Consider the following 17,207-nt stretch of genomic DNA (forward strand, 5'->3'; position numbering starts at 1 on the left):
GTCAGGCAGAGAGGCTGGGTCCCCCTGAGATGTCAGGATTGCTGCTGGGAGGGAGTGAGGCCTTCTTCCCGGGGTCTGAGAGCTGAGGGTGGACAGGGGTGGTGGTGGGCCTGTGCCTCCCTGGAAATCACAGAGGAAGTTGGCCAGTACTGTGCTGCCTTTAAAGATTCGTACAACCTCTCTGGTCTGCAGTGCTGCTGGTGGACCGAGGCAGAGAAATTCCAGGCCTGCCGAAAGAGTCCGAAGTGGTTGAATCTATCCCCTCCCCGCAGAGCACTGAGGCCTGGCTCTGGGCAGGGCATTGGACCCTATACGCAGGTAGCAGTTTTCTTGTCTAGCCTCCTCCTTTGAACTGGAGACTTTCCCAGGGAAGTGAAACTGAACCTCCTCCCTCAGGCTGGGACATCAGTGGATATGGACTGGGCTGAGAACGTCAGTCATTCTGTGTCCCTTGTTTCCTCCCTACTGTCCATCCAGCACCACTTCCCAGAGGGTGTCTCCAAACCGAAGGGGAACTCAGGGACCCAGCACCCCTTTATGGTTAGCATAGGGCACTGACCGTGGAGCCAAGATGCCCAGATCCAAATTCCAGCTCTTCCTCTCCCTAGCTGTGTGACCTTGGGCAGGTTACTCAACCTTCCTGGTCCTGTGAAATGAAGATGATGATAGTACTTTCAGAGTAAATAAACTAGTGATCCAAAGCCTTTCAAACGGCATCACACGTTCCTTCTCTCCACCCGCATCTGTCCCTCAGGGATGAAAAAAAACCACAGCTTGGATCCCGAGGGATGTCAAGTCGGCCCAGAGCTCTGGACACCAGCAAGTGGTGAGTTGGAGGTGGGGACCCTCTGCATCTCTGAACCCTCTCGGCTCTCTGGCTTCCTGCCCTCTTCTCCCAGCTCCGTTGCTCCCCATTCCTCGGTTTCTCTTCCTGTCTCTGTGTCTCCCTCGCGCCACCCTGCTCTCTCCCCCTTCCGTCCCTGCCTCTCTGTCTCTCCCTGCCATCTCTCAGTGTTGTCTCTGCCTCTGTCCCTCACTCGGTGCTCTCTCCGACTCACTCTCTTGAGTCTCTGTCGCTTTCCACCCCAGCTCTCTCTCTGTGTCTCCTCCCTCCCTCCCCTTGCTTCCCCCCTCCCCATCCTGCCCCAACACCCCCTCCCCCAGCCCCCCTTCTCGTTTCTTCCCCAGCTCAGTCCCCCAGTGCCCTATCTCCTCTCCCATCTTTGTCTGTCTTCCTTATGTCTCAGTCCCTCTTTTGGTCACTGTCTCTTAATTTTGCACTTAACAGACACTTACTGAGCATTTACTCTGTGCCGGGCCTTATTCTAGGCACCTGGGTCACAGCGGTGAACAAAACAGGCAAAGCTTCCTGCTTTCGAGGGAGCTGACCTATTGCTGGAGAGACAGACAAGAAGCATGAGTGACTTAAATACATGTTATGTCTGTTAAGAAGCACAACGGACGAAGATAATCAGGGTGACAGGGAGTAATGGAGTTGCTGGTTCCTGGGCAGATGCCAAAGAGGTAAGGGCCGGGCATACAGATCTCTGGCGGGAAGAGTGTTCCAGGACATGGGAACGACAAGTGTGATAGCCCTGAGGCTCAGGTGCTTGGCCGGTTCAAGGAACCATGAAGAAGCCAGGGAGTGAGCAGAGTGAGTGAAGGAGAGAGCAGGAAGGGAGGCAAGAGTGAGAGAGAGAGAGAGAGAGAGAGAGAGAGAATGGGGGCAGATTGTACAGAACCTCAAAGACCCACCGTGAGGTCTTTGGCGTTTACTTTGAATGAGGTAGAACCATGGAAAGTTCTTGAGCTGAGGAGGGACAGAGCCCGCGTAGGTGTTAACGGAACCCTCTGATTGCCGCGTGGGAAGAAACTGTAGGGGGCGCGAGGGTGGAAGCTGGGGCCCAGGGAGGAGGCCACGGCCATGGTTCAGGTGAGAGACGGTGGCTAGAACAGGGTAGTGGCCTGGAGGAAACGTGGGTGGTCAGAATCTTAGTGTGTGTGTGAAATACACATAGCATAAAAGTTACCACTTGAGCCATTTTATTTTAAAAATGTGTTGTTTTTTTAATAGCATGAGCAGGGGAGGGGTGGAGAGAGAGGGAGACACAGAATCCGAAGCAGGCTCCAGGCTCTGAGCTGTCAGCACAGAGCCCGATGTGGGGCTCGAACTCACAAACCGCAAGATCATGACCTGAGCCGAAGTCGGACGCTTCACCGACTGAGCCACCCAGGCGCCCTTCTTTTGTTCAGCTTCTTAGGCAAACCACTGAAATTTCTCTGGTCTACAAGTTTCCTTCCTTCCTTCCTTCTTCCTTCCTTCCTTTTTCTTCCTTCCTTCTTCCTTCCTTCCTTCCTTCCTTCCTTCCTTCCTTCCTTCTGTTCTCTCTTCCTCTTTCTTTCTTTCTTTCTTTCTTCCTTTCTTTCCTTCTGTAGAAAAAATTTTTAATTTATTTTAGAGAGCACGAGCCAAAGGGAGGGGGTGGAGAGAGAGAGAGAATCTTACACTGGTTCCCGAACTGTCGGTGCAGAGCCTCGTATGACGTTCAATCTCACGAACTGTGAGATCATGACCTGAGCCGAAATCAAGTCGGACACCTCACTGACTGAGCCGCCCGGGGCCTCCGGAGCATATGTTTTGAAGTTTATTTTTGAGAAAGAGAAAGAGCGGGGAAGGGGCAGAGAGAGAGAGAACCCCAGGCAGGTTCCCATACTGTCAGCCCAGAGCCCAACGTGGGGACTCAATCTCAGGAACCGCAAGATCACGACCTGAGCCGGAATCAAGAGCGTGGCGCTTAACCAGCTGAGCCACCCACGCGCCTCTTGAACCGTTTAAAGGTGTAGAGTTCAGGGCATGAAGTCCGGTGTTGTGCGGTCATTACCACCTCCATTGATCTGATCGCTGTGAAAAAGGAGGGGAGGAGGGACTGGACTAGAGGGAGAAAGTCTGGGGGTGGGGGGGGGGGGGTTGAGGAGGTGGGGGGAGGTGTGAGCATGCACGCACATGCGTGGGGAGAGGCAGAGAGAGAAGGGGACAGAGGACCCGAAGCAGGCTCTGCACCCACAGCAGAGAGCCGGATGCGAGGCTCGAACTCCCGAACTGCGAGGTCAGGACCTGGGCGGAAGTCGGACACTCAACCGACTGAGCCACCCAGGCGCCCCCGCAGCAGGGTCTCTTAAAGGGAGAGCCGAGCAGCACCCTTGGGTGGCCACCACAGGGACCTACAGTGTTTCTAGTTCTTTCGGGGCTTAGGGGCAGCCTCACCCCCAAGGGGCTTTGCAGGGCGCCCCCGGCGGAGGCACCTGGGAACTCATTCCCATCCCTGGGACAGAGGGAGGCCTCGCCCCTCCTGGTGGGCTGGAGGGCTTGCTTTCAACTTGGTGGGATCAGTGCAGGTCACGTGACAAACCTGGACACCCCCCCCCCCCCCCCCCCCCCCCGTGCCTGTGCCAGGAGCCGTCAGGTGCGGTTGGTTGAGGCTTGGGTTCCATCACGCCCTGGCGCGAGAAGGCGGGATTACTCTAAACGGTTGGGCCAATCGCGACCCATCGCTGGGTCAGGCCCAAGGCCGTAGACCTCCCCGCTGCAGCCGAACTGCAAGGGCTGGAACTTCCAGGAGGGGGCGCCAAAGCGTCGCCGTCCTCCCGGAAGCCTACCCTGGCCGGGATCCAAGATTCACAATCACGGCAGAAACATTTGTACGTGCACGTTCCAGGGGCCTGCGAGGAGGGTCCCGTGCCCCGAATTCCAAAAAGCTGTGACAACCAAAACAGTTTCTTTGGGGGGGGTAGTTTGGGCGCAGTCTCACATGGTGGCAAATCAACTGGTAGGAGTCATTTACTTTTTTTTTTTTTTTTTTTTTTAAATTCTGGACTGGCGCTAATTCGTAAGTTTGTTGAGGGGAAAGATGATCTTTCCATACCGCTTTGGGGTTAAACTTTCTTTCTTTCTTTCTTTATTATAAATTATTATTTATTTATTATTATTTATTTACCTCCGTTGGTGTGAACTTTCACGGGTGTTGCTGCAAATGTATTAACATGTCTGGTGGGGAGGGGGCTGCCTCAGACCCCTGGGAGTGTTACATAAAATGTGGCATTTGCTCAGAATCGCCTTTCTAAAATTGGAACACTTCTGAGTTCTGAAAGGCGTCTGTCCCCAAGGACTTCAGCTAAGGGATCGTGGACCTCAAGTCGGGCATGCTGCCCAACGGAGATTCATCTTAATTACTTGTTCAACGTTTATTTAATGGCTTTGGGAAGAAACTCATTTTCCATTACGATTTTTTAAAAATAGAGAACGGCGCTGGTCTACTAAGTCCCCTTGATTAATCATACGCTGTTTTCAGTGTCGTGTGTGTAAGTGACTGTCCGTGTGTCTGTCTCCTTGTTTTTGTTGTTGTTTGTTTGTTTGTTTGTTTGTTTTTCTTAGTAGGCTTTACGCCCAGGGCAGGGCTTGAACTCATGGCCCTCAGATCAAGACCTGAGCTGAAATCAAGAGTTGGGAAGCTTAGCTGACTGAGCCACCCAGGCGCCCCTGTGTCCCTCTGTGTGTACCTATGTGGGTCTTTGGGAGAGTTTTTTGTATGTGTGATCGTGTCTGTGTGCGTTTGCAAGGGTCTCGTTGTGTCTGTAATTGTGTGTGCGTGCGTGCGTGTGTGTGAGTGAATGTGCACGACAAGAGGCATAGTTCAGGGTTTAAAGTTGATCTGCTGAAATAAAGTCCTCATATCAGCTGCCTCATCTCTGTCTCCGTCTTCAGAATTGAAAATTCCGGAGAAATTTTGCGCCGCCAACCGATACCCTGTACTCCCACCAGAGGGCGCCCACCTGCTTTGGCCGGAAGAAATGTAAAAACTACATTTTGGGGGGGCCATTTCTTTATTTTTATTTAAAAAAAATTTTTTTTTAATTTTTTATTTCTTACAATTTGCATCCAAGTTCGTTAGCATATAGTGCAAACAATGATTTCAGGACATAAAATGTACCATGTCCTACATTTTAGGTGTGCAGTTAGTGGCATGAAATACATTCACCTTGCTGTGGGACCGTCACTGCCACGGGGTTTCCAGAATGTTTTCATTTCCCCAAACTGAGACTTTGTATCCCTCAAACAATACTCTCCATTTCCCCACCTCCCCCACTCCAGGCAACCTCCATCCTTCTTTCTGTCTCTGTGAAGTTACCTCTTCTCTGTGCCTCATTTAAGTGCAGTCGAGCAATATTTGCCCTTTCGTGCCTGTCTCATTTCACTTAGCATCAAGTTGTCAAGTTTCATCCGCGTTGTATTGTGTATCAGAATTTCCATCCTTTTTAAGGCCGAGTGATATTCCACTGAATGCACGTTGTATCACATTTTGTTCATCCATCTGCTGATGGACGTTTGGAAACTCATTGCGTTTTAACATAAATAACATTTTATTTTATTAAAAATTTTTAAGTGTTCATTTTCAAGAGAGAGAGACAGAGCACGAGCCGGGGAGGGGCAGAGAGAGAGAGGGAGACACAGATTCCGAAGCAGGCTCCAGGCTCCGAGCTGTCCGCGCAGAGCCCGACGAGGGGCTCGAACCCACAAGCCGTGAGATCATGACATGAGCCGAAGTCGGACACTTCACCAGCCGAGCCACCCAGGCGCCCCAACATAAATAACATTTCGAATGAAAAATGCTGTATTTTCCAAAATTTAAAAAAAAAAAAAAAAGGCAATGAGAAGTGACATCACTTTACATTTCTGAGAATATTTAACGTCTGGCTCAATAGAAGACAACTGGGTTCTTATAGTTGCTTCTGCATTTGTTCTGTTGCGATGTTACAAGTCAGCTAGCCTCTGGAAAAAAAAAAAAAAAAGCTTGGTGAACTCCAGCCAAGTCACGGAAAGTCCTGAGCATGAGCCTTTTAAACCCACTCCCCCTCCAGCTACATCATCCTGAAACTTACGTAGTTGTAAAACTGTCTTTAGCCTTCCAGGTCATGTACATTTCATATATATATATATATATATATATATATATATATTTTTTTTTTTTTTTTTTTATTTAGAGAGAAAGTGTGAGAGCGTGTGAGTGGGAGGGAGGGGCAGAGAGAGAGAGGGAGAGAGAATCCCAAGCAGGCTCCACACTGTCAGTGCAGAGCCCGATGCGAACCTTGAGACGGTGACCTGAAGTCAGATGCCCCCCAGGCGCCCCCCGGGGCATGTACATTTCACATCTGGTTCTGGGTACAATTCTTTTATCACCTAGTCACACTGCAATCATGTAGTGATGACGGACTCACGGCTATACTGCTGCTAATGTATCGGTTTACTCTGGTCCGAGAATAACCCAAATCTGCGTGTGATGTACACATACGGATGTTTATTTAGCGGGTGCATCCGGGGGTCAGCTGATTGTGGCCGGAAGGCTCTGCTGCTCCTAGCTGACTTCTCCTGTACGACCGACCGGGGTCCCATGGAGCTGGACTGCCTGGGGCTGCGCATGGTTGGATGGCTTGCTGATCTTGGCTGGGCTCCCTCAGGTGTTTGTGGCTGGGCTGATCCTGGCTGGCCCTGGCAGGTGCATCCAGTGCCTGGGACCAATGGCCTATCCCAGGAATATCCTCGTGGTAATGGCAGAGGCGTGACCCAACTGCAATGGTGCATCTCAAGCCTCTGTGGTCTGTGTGCCTTCATCCCACTGGCCAAGCAAGTTGCACAGCCTCTTGGTATAAAGGGGTGGGAGACACATTCCTTCCAAGGAGATGAGGCGGACGGAACGAAGGCTTGTGAAGGGTTACCGGATCTGCACGGGTGGTCATGTCCCATGTCCCACGTCGCCATAGGATGAGGGGGTGGATGGGGGGGGGGGGTGACCTGGGCGCTGGGCTCAAACCTGAAACTGGGAATCAAAGGATGGCCGTGCGGGCAGGGAGGGTATAAAAGGCATAAATGTTCACATTGTGCCCTAGAGGCTGAGGAGTAATTTACAGAGCAAAAAGTGTGTGTGTTGGGGGGGGGGTGCGTAGGTGGGAAGCTGAAAGCCATGTGATCTGTCTCTAACCTGCGCCCCATTTCACTGCTGGCTTTGCTTCTCAGCCCAAACCATATGGAGAGCCCGCGCGTAGGCTCTCTGGTTGAAAATCCCAGCTATGCCCCCACTCAACAGCCAGAATCGACAGCCAACCATGCGAGCGGGTCACCTGGGACGTCCGGCCCGGTTGGGCCTTCAGATGAGCACAGCTCCAGCCGACCTCAAGACGCTCCAAGTGAGAAGTGCCCGGAAGTCCATCCACAGGACCATGAGAGAGGATACCGATTGGAGGCCAATTTTTTGTTTTTTTGTTTGTTTGTTTTATTTGTGACACTAAAGGACAACTGTGAGCCTATTCTTTTATTAGGATAATGATTATTAAAAAAATTTTTTTAGTGTTTATTTATTTTTGAGAGACAGAGAGATAGAGCATGAGTAGGGGAGGGGCGGAGAGAGAGAGGGAGACCCAGAATCCGAAGCAGGTTCTGGGCTCCGAGCCATCAGCACAGAGCCTGACGCGGGGCTCGAACCCACGAACCGCGAGCTCATGACCTGAGCCGAAGTCGGACGCTCAACCGACTGAGCTCCCTAGGGGCCCCAACCCCTTCTCTTTCAGAGCAATGCTCAGAGCCTGAGAGAGCTCTTTATTGCCTGTCCCTGCTGCCCCAGGAGGCCTGGGGCTCAGGACTGTGGGGGACTGAAAAGTGTCCTTGCTGGCAGGGGACAGAAGCAGCGTAGAACACTTAGGAAGTGCTTGCCCCGAGCCTGATAAGGACCGAGAGGAGAGTGTTTCATGTTCTCTGTTTTCTGTTTGATTACGTGCTGACGCCCGCACTTCGCTGTGATAAAAATAAACAAATGTGGTTTTTATCCAGAGAGAAGAGGTGGCTTGTCATTCTGGCAACTCTTCAGGCAGATTGTCAGCCAGGGGGCACGGGCAGGGATGCTGAGAGAGAGGGAAGCGACAGAGGGGACAGTGAGGGTGGGGGGGGTGGAACCTGAGGCGGCACTGAGACATCTGGGGAAGGAGGTGTGGCAACTTAGGAGTCGGGGAGGGGGGTGTCTCTGAGGCCGAATGTGAAAGAGAAACGGAGGCACAAAGAGACGTCAAGAGATGCAGAGATGGAAACATGGAGACAAATGCAGGGAGAGAAGTCCCGAGAGAGAGACAGAACCCTTGGGAGGTTGGGAAGGACGGGGACTGTGAGGTTGGGGGGGGGGGGAGGAAAAGAGGGAGAGACAGAGTGAAGAAGAGACAGAGGGAGCCGAACATGCCAAGAGAGAGGAGGAAGGACGGACACCTGAGCGGCTCAGTCAGTTGAGTGTCCAACTCTTTTTTTTCTTTTTTTTTTTTTTTTTTTAAATTTTTTTTTTTCAATGTTTATTTATTTTGGGACAGAGAGAGACAGAGCATGAATGGGGGAGGGGCAGAGAGAGAGGGAGACACAGAATCGGAAGCAGGCTCCAGGCTCTGAGCCATCAGCCCAGAGCCCGACACGGGGCTCGAACTCACGGACCGCGAGATCGTGACCTGGCTGAAGTCGGACGCTTAGCCGACTGCGCCACCCAGGCGCCCCTCAACTCTTTTTTTTTTCAAAATATTTAACGTTTATTTATTTTTGAGCAAGAAAGAGAGACAGAACGTGAGCGGGGGAGGGGCAGAGAGAGAGGGAGACACAGAATCCGAAGCAGGCTCCAGGCTCCGAGCTGTCAGAGCAGATCCCAACGTGGGGCTCAAACCCATGAACCGCGAGATCGTGACCTGAGCCAAAGTCGGACGCTCATCCGACTGAGCCACCCAGGCGCCCCTGAGCATCTGACTCTTGATCTCGGCTCAGGTTCTGACGAATCTCATGGTTCATGGGCTCGAGCCCCATGTCGGGCTCCACACTGACAGCACGGAGCCTGGTTGGGATTCTCTCTCTCTCTGTCTCTCTCTCTGCCCCTCCCCCACTCTCTAAAAATAGATAAAGAGAGAGAAGGACAGAGGGGGTGGAGAGTCCCCCAAAGGCTGGGTGATGGGGGGGGACAGAGAGAGATGGGGAGGAGCCACACTGACAGACCATGGCACCGAGTGGGGAAGACGGGGACACGGTGGACACGGGCTGGGAGAAGAGGGATGGAGAGAAGGAAACGCTGAAGTTCAGGGTGACTGAAGGAGGAGGAAACGCAACAAGAAGAGAGCGGATAAAGATTCTTTGCTTTTTTTAAATTTTAGAGAGAGAGAGAGAGAGTATGAGCGGGGGAGGGGCAGAGGGCAGAGAGAGGGAGAGAGAGAATTCCAAGTGGGCTCCACGCTCCGCACGGAGCCTGCCGTGGGGCTCGATCCCACAACCCCGGGATCATGACCTGAGTCAAAATCAAGAGTCGGGTGCTCTACCCAGTGAGCCACCCAGGCGCCCCAAGAGGGGACAACGTTTCTGAGAAAGGGACAGGAAGGTGGTGTGCAATTTGATAGGGGGAGAGGCAAACTAAGAACTGGGAAGCGTGGAGTGTGGTCATCAAATGGACAGCTGGAGGCGGGTGGTATCTGGGTTTGGGAAGTGGAAAGAAAGCTAAAGATGGAAACCAATGGACACTCTGGAAAATTCCGAGAGGCGCAGTTGCTGAGAAGCACCCAGACAGGTGCGTCTGTCGCACGTCCCCAAGACGACTTTCGTGTTTGGCGACTCACCAGAAGGGCTCACGGAACCCAGAAGAGCTGTTAGAATCGCACTTGTGATTTATCGGAGCGAAAGGAGAGAGATTAACGTCAGCCGAGGGGAACGGTGGGCACGCGGCCTCCAGGAGAGACCAGGCGTGAGCTTCCGGTTGTCTGTCCCCACAGAGTCGTATGGACAGCGCTCGCTTTTCCTAGCGAGGTCACGCGGCCGCCCACCTGGAGCCTTTGCCAACCAGGGAGGCTCCCCTGAGCCTTGGTGTCCAGGGTTTTTGTTGGAGGGGGTCAGTTACAGGGGCATGGAGACCCCGGGGGCATGTTTCTGCCTCTCCCACCGAACAGTGGAATACAGCTTTGCAAGAAAAAGGAATTGGATACGGAACATTACACCACGTGAAAGACACCGGGCGAGAGAAATCACCTCCTACCTTACCCTTCCACTTACGCGAAATTCTAGGAAATTCAAACCGATCTGTTACGACAGAAGGCAGATCAGTGGTTTCCTGAGGGCAGAGGGTAGAGGGAGGGCTAGATTACAAAGAACCGTAAAGAACCTTCTGGGCACTATGGAAGTGTTTGTTAACTCGCTTGTGGCGGGGGTGTCACCTTCCTACCTCGTTCTCGATACGTGCTGTGTGTGGCACATCGATTATACTTTAATAAAGTCATGAAAAATAGCACATAGGAACTCAGTGGTACACGTACTGGATTTAACAGGAGACTAATTAGGTGTCTTCAGTTTGGCATCCGTAGCTTCACTCAGTTGCCACAAGCATTATAGTCATTTCAAAAGCTTTATTATGGGGGCCCCTGGGTGGCTCAGTCGGTTGAGCGTCCGACTTCGGCTCAGGTCACGGAGCTCATTGCTCGTGAGGTTCGAGCCCCGCGTCGGGCTCTCTGCTCACCGCTCGGAGCCTGGAGCCTGCCTCGGGTTCTGTCTCTATCTCTCTGCCCCTCCCCTGCTCGCTGTCTCTCAAATATAAAATAAAACATAAAAAAAAAAAAACATTTAAGATTTTCTTTGTCTCCCTCTGCCCTTCTCCCCCGCTCACACACTCTCTCTCTTAAAAAAAAATAAGAATAATAAAAAGCTTTATTCTACTAAGGCGTTTCGCATTCGGTCATGATATTTTGACAATAACCTTGCGCACTAAACATTCTTCCCCTCCCTTTACAGAAGTGGATGGGATGGGGGAGGGGAGGTCAGAAACATGGCCAGTCACATACGAAGGTTTATCTGACGCCAAAGACCTCCATGAATTCTGAATTCTTCAAAGAAATTTTATTATTATTTTTTTATTTGGTTTTAATGTTTCTTTATTTTTGAGAGAGAGAGAGAGACAGAGACAGAGCAGGAGTCGGGGAGGAGCAGAGAGAGAGGGAGACCCAGAATCCGAAGCAGGCTCCGGGCTCCGAGCGGTCAGCCCAGAGCCCGACGCGGGGCTTGAACCCATGAACCACGAGATCATGACCCGAGCCAAAGTCAGATGCTCAGCCGGCCAGGTGCCCCTCGAAATGTTACTTATATCCCTAGACCTTAATTTTTTCCTTAGGGTTTCTCTCTCTCTGTCCCACATGGAGGCCTTTGGGGACAGTATTTTCAGCTCACTCACTCATTCTTTAGCTGTATCCATTCGGCCATTCGGCTCACCTATTAAGTTCTTTATTTCAGTAATTATATCGTTCATGTCCCTTGTCTCCGGTTAGGTTCTACTCCATAACTTCCTCTTCTTGCTTCAGATTTTCAATATCCTCTCTTGGTTCTCCCCGGATATTTAGGATGCTTGTTTTACATGCCTTATTAGCTCCACTTCATCGGGTAGAGTTTCTTCCAAGCCTGACCGACAGGTTGGAGCCTCCTGGGGATGCCGACAATTTTGCGCTTCAGAAAAGGTAACAATTCAGTGCTCTTTAAACACGATGGCTTTGCACTAGTTTTCTTTGAGCATTGATTTAGAGGTGAGGCAGAGAAACTGATTTCTGTTCGTCAGAAAACAAAACAAAACAAAACAAAAAAAACAAACCCACAAAAAAACAACGCGGACAGAAAGTGAATTACAGCGTCTGGCCAGAGCAGAGACAATTTCCTGGTTAAAAAAGAAATTGTCAAGGGGCATCCGGGGTGGGGGGGGGGGGGAGGAGACAGCCTCTCCCAGCCTGGGTTCCTCTCCCCGCCTGGGTTCCTCTCCCCCGCAGGTGCCTCTCCCCGCCTGGGTTCACCCGCGGGGACTGACAGTTTCCGGCACCTGGTCAGCCTCTCAGCTCGGCACTGAGGTGTCTCCTTGTGGCTTTTTCTGGCATCGCTGGACTTATTTGGACCCCAGGTGCAGCCCCCGAAGTGGGAGGGGTTGGGGCGACCCCGCCTCAAAGGGGGCAGCGGGTGATGACATCAATGCCCACCCCGCCCCCCCCTTCGGTGGGAAGATCCCGAGGTCTGTTCTGCCTGGTTCCTCGCAGGGTCCCCAGCAGGGTCCCCAGCAGGGTCAAGCCCCGGTTGCCCCCAACCGGTGGGCGTTAACACACCCTTTAATGGCCTTCCTCCCTTCTCTGGTCTCTGTTCTGTACTTCCTCACTCCTGCTGCCCTTGATCAACCCCCGCATGAACTACCTGTCAAATCACCGCTTTGGGGGAAACTCAGGCAAACTTGCGATCGTCTCCAGATCTTGTCCCATTTTCATTTTCTTCATATATATACATATATATATATTTAAACATTTTTTAAATTTTTAAATGTTTATTTATTTTTTGAGAGAGAGAGAGAGGGAGATAAAGAACAAATGGGAGGGGGACAGAGAGAGAGGGAGACAGAGAATCCGAACACGGCTCCAGGCTCCGAGGTGTCAGCACGGAGCCCGATGCGGGGCTCGAACCCATGAACCGGGAGATCATGACCGGAGCCGAAGTCGGATGCTTAACCGACTGAGCCACCCAGGCGCCCCTATTTTTTTCCCCATTCTTCAGACTTGGTCTTTTTTTGTGTGGGGGGGGTGTGGGGGGGGGGAGGGAGGTGCATGTGAAACAGTTTAAAATTAGAGAATAATATCAGTGGTGTATTGCCAGGAAAATAGCTCCGCCTTCATATCAGATTTTCAGCTGATTGCAAATGTGTGCCCCCCACCCCCCACCTTCCCACAAGGGGCACCTGGCTGGCTGGGTTGGAGGAGTGGGCGATTCTTGATCTCAGGGTTGTGAGATCGAGTCTCATGTCGAGTGGAGAGGTTACTTAAAAATAAATAAACTTGGGGCGCCTGGGTGGCTCAGTCGGTGAAGCGTCCGACTTCGGCTCAGGTCATGATCTCGCTCGTGGGTTCGAGCCCCGCGTTGGGCTCTGGGCTCTGGGTCGGGAGCCTGCCGGAGATTCTCTCTCTCTGCCCCTCCCCTGCGCACACCCTCTCTCGCTCTCTCTCAAAATAAATAAACAAACATTTAAAAAAGACAGGGAGACAAAAGACAGAACAGAGGAGAGGCCAGGCGAAGACAGAGGCCGAGGCTGGACGCGGCCACAAGAGCCAGGAGTGTCTGGAGCCGCCAGAAGCTACAGGAGGCAGGGGTGAATCCTCTGCCCCTACGGGAGGCGAGGCCCTGCCCTGCCCTCACCCTGATTTCAGGCTTCTGACCTCCATGCCCGGGAGACAATAAACTGCTGTCGCTTTAAGCCACCCAGTTGGCGGTCGTTCATGGCAACAGAAAATGAATACAGCGGGTTTCTTATAAAATTGAAACACACAGGGGCGCCTGGGTAGCTCAGTTGGTTGGGCAACCGACTTCGGCTCAGGTCATGATCTCACGGTTTGTGGGTTCGAGCCCCACATCGGGCTCTGTGCCGACAGCTCAGAGCCTGGGGCCTGCTTCGGATTCTGTGTCCCCCCCCTCTGTCTACCCCTCCCCTGCTCATGCTGTGTGTCTCTCTGTCTCTCAATAATAAATAAACGTTAAAAAAATTAAAAATCACATCAAATCAAATCAAAGCACACATTAACCACATCACCCAGCAGTCCGGCTCCTAGCTTCCCGGACACCCTGCAGCAGTGAAACCTTTTAAAGATTTTATTTGTCCGGAGTCTCTCCACCCCACGCGGGGCTCGAACTCACCACCCTGAGATCAAGAGTCGTGGGAGGATGGAGTGCCACTCAGCAATTAAAGGGGACTTCTGCGACCCACACAGCGACAGGGATGAGTTGTAAACGTATGAGGCTGAGGGGGAGAAGTCAGATTCAGAAAGCTGTGTATGGTGTGATTCCGTTTATAGGGCATTCTGGAAAAGGCCAATCTGGTGACGGAGACTAGCGAGGCGGTTGCCAGGGGTTACGGGTGGGGGAGGGGCTGGCTGCAAAGAGGCCCCTGAGGGAATTTTCTGGGGTGGGGGGTGGGGGACGAGACTGTTCCGGGTCTCATTTGCGGTGGTGGTTACCCCACTCGGTGTTTTTGTCAACACTCGCAGGACGGCACGCCCCCAAAAATGGGTTTTGTCGTATTGGGTTCAAAATAAATTAAGAAACAATTTAAAAAAATCTTAAAACCGGCATTTTAGGATCAGAGATACCCATTCGCTTTGTATCCGTGCATTTTTATTTATTAAAAAATATTTTCTAATGTTTATTGATTTTTGAGAGAGAGAGAGAGCGAGTGTGAGTGGGGGAGGGGCAGAGAGAGAAGGAGACGCAGAATCCGAAGCAGGCTCCAGGCTCCGAGCCATCAGCCCAGAGCCCGACGCGGGGCTCGAACTCACGCGAGATCACGCGAGATCTCGCGAGATCGTGACCTGGCTGAAGTCGGACGCTTAACCGACTGCGCCACCCAGGCGCCCCAACATTTCTTTATTTTTGAGAGACAGAGAGCAGGCAGGGGAGGGGCAGAGAGGGAGACACAGAATCCCAAGCAGGCTCCAGGCTCTGAGCCATCAGCACAGAGCCCGACGCGGGGCTCAAACCCACAAACCGTGAGATCGTGACCTGAGCTGAAGTCGGACCCTTAACTGACTGAGCCACCCAGGCACCCCGGCCCATTTTTCTATTAGGTTGTGTTTTGTTTTGTTTTTTATTATTATGTCTGAGGGTGCTCACTGTGGTCTGAACAAAAGCGTCAGAAACCACCTAATCCCAATAGGCAAATGATTAAGTAAACAGATTTCAAGCCAAGAATGGATTTATGAAGCTGTTGAAAGGAGGAAATATAGGTGCTTTCAAATGTATTCACAAAAACATTATTCAGAAAGCAAAAGTGATGATCTCACAGTCATGGGATCAAGCCCCGCGCTCGGCCTGCTTGGGATTTTCTCTCTCCCTCTCTCTCTGCCCCTCTCCTGCTCACTTTCTCTCTCTCAAAATAAATAAAAGAAAAAATTGTGACAAAGGCACCTTATTGGAACAGTTGATGACATTTGAACATGAGCTGCAGATTATATCAGTACTATATTTCCTACTCACTCTGTGGTAAAGAGTCATGGGGTTTCTAGCTCACTCTCTAGTGATTCAGAGAAAAGGGCGAAGATATATATCTATATATATCTATATCTACACACACACGCAGAACCTTTGTATCAGGTTCCCATGGCTTGCCAGCTCCCACAATTCCAGGAACCAATTTCTTTTTTATTTTATTTTATTTTTTCACGTTTTTATTTATTTTTGAGAGACACAGAGAGACAGACAGAACACAAGTGTGGGGGGGGGGGGTGGGCAGAGAGAGAAGGAGACACAGAATCCGAAGCAGGCTCCAGGCTCTGAGCTGTCAGCCCAGAGCCTAATGGGGCTGGAACCCACAAACCGCAGCTGGTGACCTGAACGGAAGTCAGATGCTCAACCCACTGAGCCACCCAGGCACCCCTCCAGGAACCAATTTCTTAAGACAAATATCCCTCTCTTCCTCCTTCCTTGCCTCACTCTCTCTCCCTCCCCTCCCCCCTGTTTCTTTATCCTGTTTTTAAAAATTTATTCCGAGAGAGAGAGTGGGGGAGGGGCAGAGAGAGAGAGAGAGAGAGAATATCCCAAGCAGGCTCCTCCCTGTCCACGTGGAGCCGGATGCGGGGCTCGAACTCGTGAACCGGTGGGATCACCACCTGAGTCAAAATCAAGAGTCAGACGCTTCACCCACGGAGCCCCCCAGGCGCTCCTATCCTATTCTTTTGGAAGATTTTATTCTTTTTTTTTTTTTTTAAGCCATCTGTACACCCAACATGGGCTCAAGCTTACAACCCCCAGGTCAAGAGTCATATGCTCTAGTGACTGAGCCAGCCAGGCGCCCCCTCTTTATCCTATTGGTCCTGTTTTTCTAGAGAACCCTGATTGATTACCTGCCGCGTCCCCCCCCACCCCCCCCCCCCCCAGGCATATAGTGGGCGCATATTAAAGAAAGCACAGCACAGGGGGCAAATGTAACGGTGCGTGAATCTGGGTGAAAGCCACACGGGAGTTACTTGTATTCTCCTTGCCACTTCCACTTAAGTCGGAAATTACATCAAAATCAGCAGTTGCCAAAAAAAAAAAAAAAAAAAAAAAAAAAAAAAAAAAATCTGAGAAGTTCATAACTTCACCAAGGGTCTAGGGCACAGAACCCACGCGTGCGCCTGGGTGGTCCATCCATTGAGCAACCGACTTCCGCTCTGACCCGATCTCCCTGGTTGGTCCCTGGGGTCCAGCCCCGCCTCAGGCTCTGTGCTGACTGTGCAGAGCCTGCTTGGGACTCTCTTGCTCCCTGCCCCTCCCCTGCTCCCTCTCGCTCTCAAAAATAAGCAAACATAAAAAAAAAAAAAAAAAAAAAAGACGAGAAAACGTTAAGAACCCGTGCTTTAAGGCAATACGCAGCTTTGGTCCAAAATTCTAAAAAAAAAAAAAAAAGGGGGGGGCGTGGCCTGGCTTTCTGAGTCTCTCCCAGCTCAAGCGCCCCCTTGAGGTCAGGGTCAGTATGACAGCACCTCCTCCCTACCAGCGCCAAATCCTCAGAAAGCGACAGTCCAAGTCCTTGCTGAGCGCCCCTGGACCACACCCGTGGCTTCGTGTAGCGGCCCTAAAACCCGACATCGTGCACCCTCGTGTGGGTCCCCAAACACAAATACCACACTTGTAACAGCCTGGGGGAACGCACTCCGAACTCTGTAGGGGCTTCCGCAGCATGGCAGTGGAGATGGGTCAAAAAAACCTTTTTTTTTTTCCGATTTTTCTTTTGGTAGGGGTGGTGCATTTCTTTTTTTTTTTTTTTTTTTTTAATTTTTTTTTCAACATTTATTTATTTTTGGGACAGAGAGAGACAGAGCATGAACGGGGGAGGGGCAGAGAGAGAGGGAGACACAGAATCTGAAACAGGCTCCAGGCTCTGAGCCATCAGCCCAGAGCCCGACGCGGGGCTCGAACTCACCGACCGCGAGATCGTGACCTGGCCGAAGTCGGACGCTTAACCGACTGCGCCACCCAGGCGCCCCCGTGCATTTCTTTTTAACGTGTCTTTAATTTTGAGAGAGAGAGAGTGCGAGTGGGAGAGGGACAGAGAGAGAGGGAGACAGAACCGGAAGCAGGCTCCAGGCTATGAGCGGTCAGCACAGAGCCC

The 17,207-nt window shown here is 51.6% G+C and overlaps 1 long non-coding RNA gene across 1 annotated transcript; it reads left to right on the forward strand.

Moving 5' to 3' along the window:
- Positions 1 to 694: 694 nt before the first annotated feature.
- On the forward strand, positions 695 to 7,486 carry LOC125153101 (uncharacterized). The gene is made up of 3 exons (XR_007147408.1): positions 695 to 826; positions 1,330 to 1,524; positions 7,070 to 7,486. It is a non-coding gene; the product is annotated as an uncharacterized LOC125153101 (long non-coding RNA).
- The last annotated feature ends 9,721 nt before the right edge of the window (positions 7,487 to 17,207 follow it).

Source organism: Prionailurus viverrinus, chromosome E2, assembly GCF_022837055.1.
Source record: "Prionailurus viverrinus isolate Anna chromosome E2, UM_Priviv_1.0, whole genome shotgun sequence".
In the NCBI taxonomy this organism is placed as follows: Eukaryota; Metazoa; Chordata; class Mammalia; order Carnivora; family Felidae; genus Prionailurus; species Prionailurus viverrinus.